We start from the raw sequence: 1,917 nt of genomic DNA, 5'->3' as shown, positions 1-1,917 counted from the left end.
AGCAGTCAAGTGCCTTAGGCACTATGCTACCAGCGCTCCCAGACACATTTGTAGTAATAAAAATTACTGTCAGCCTCCTTTATATTGTTAAATTAGTGCACTTGATGGTAACTCAATAAAAATTAGAAACGTGTAAATCCCGTGTTCCTAAGGAATTAGCCACATTTTTTTCTAACAAGATCATGTTATGGAATTGGAGCCAAATTTTTCCAGTGTAGAAGTAAAGTTCAAATTCATAAAAATTACTCTGTTAATATTTAACCTAAATAGTGCACTATCCTTATTGTATACTGAAGTGAGGTCAGAAGTACCAGGCTAAAGGTGTTTTGTGCCCTTTTCCTAGAACCAGTCTTGTTTTCCATTCCTTGCTGGCCTCATTTATCTGCTCACAAGAGATACGCTTGCCTTGATTGCCCTGGTCTTGAGATATTCTTCACCTGCCAGCGCCTGGCTTTTCAGGGCACATCTTACCTGACATCATATGATTCATACAAAACAAGATTTTTGTAAAAGACAGAGATAGTAAAGATATATGTGCTGGAGAAATTCTTTGTGTAGGAGATTCTGTAACTGGGTCAGAGAACTTTATAGATATATTATTGTGAAGTCTATCATTTCCTGATATGTGAAGATGATTTTGTTAAAATGAATTCAACATTTACTGTTAAGAAGTTAATAGTAACATTTTCATGGAAAACAAACCTAGGATTTACTTATAAGCTTATTTTTTACTTCTGAGCTCTCTGCTTATTAATTGAAGGTTTTGCCTGAACACTTCCATGGCTTTCCATAGCCTCACAGGATATATTTTAAACTGCCTTATTGGATTTATAGGGTAGTCAGGATTTACTATCTTCTTTAAACTCTCTCCTTGGTACCCTCTACACCCCCAGACATAAACGGAACTTTACAGTCAGGTTGAGCTTTTAATTCTCCACAAATAATTCTTTCTTATCCCTAGAACTTTGTACGTTTTTATTTCTTCCACTGTGTAGTGCCTAAGGTATTGACTGCTAACCAGTGGTTGGCAGTTCAAACACACCAGCCACTCCTCGGAAGGAAGGTTGGGCACCGTAGAGATACTGACTCAGAAACCCAAGGATGGGTCACTATGAGTTGGATCCTACTCAATGGCAATGAGTGAGAATGTAGCTCCCAAGCTTCCTTGCCCACCCCCCAGTACACACAGGCACCCCTGTTCACCTGGCCAGTTGCTAATCATCCTTCAATTCTCTGCCAAACTCACTTTTCTTAGCTTTCCTGTCTTCCTAATATAGTTTGAGTGCCTCCTTTATGTGTTTCACATTGCACTAAGGCACATAACACAATCTAGTTCTCACAGAGTATCAGCATCACCTAGGGAACTTAAAAACTACCAAGACCTAGGCCCCATTCCCAGAAATGGATTCAATTCATCTGGAGTGCACATAGGTAAAACAACTTCCTGGGTGACTAATGCTTGGTGAGGATGGTGAACCCCTGCACTATTGTGATCACCGCCTTATATGTAACCCTCAAAGAATTTGTAAACCAGGGAGAACAGGCGCTGTGTATGTCTTTTGCGTTGTATTCCTCGTTCCTAGCCCAGTGCTTGGCACGTAGTAGAAGCTAAGATTTGGAAATAATGTGTGAAGAGACCCACTTACAGGAGTCTGGAAGGTAACAACAGTTAGAACGTCCAGTTGCAACAATAATACCTACTCTTTCCTATACCTTAACCCTACAGTTTAGGAACAGCATATATTAATGGGCATACACTTGATTCTAGAAGAATAAAAATATTTTCTCCTGTACTTTCTCCCCACTCATTCTTTTCTTTCTATTAGGATTTGGGTGAAGATTTACAGAGTAAATTCACTTTTCATACAGCAGTTCACATATACTTTGTCTCATGTCATTGACCAAAATTTACAATGC

At 39.1% G+C, this 1,917-nt stretch overlaps 1 protein-coding gene across 1 annotated transcript in view; it reads left to right on the top strand.

The window, feature by feature from the left end:
• Window positions 1-1,917, top strand: part of KAT14 (lysine acetyltransferase 14) — an 83,863-nt gene that overhangs the window by 585 nt on the left and 81,361 nt on the right. The window lies entirely within an intron of this gene.

Source organism: Orycteropus afer, unplaced genomic scaffold (genome assembly GCF_000298275.1).
Source record: "Orycteropus afer afer isolate SDZICR_OR568_19922 unplaced genomic scaffold, OryAfe1.0 scaffold00208, whole genome shotgun sequence".
In the NCBI taxonomy this organism is placed as follows: domain Eukaryota; kingdom Metazoa; phylum Chordata; class Mammalia; order Tubulidentata; family Orycteropodidae; genus Orycteropus; species Orycteropus afer.
The sequence above is the reverse complement of the archived record's forward strand: the minus strand, read 5'-3'. Positions and strand labels throughout refer to the sequence as shown.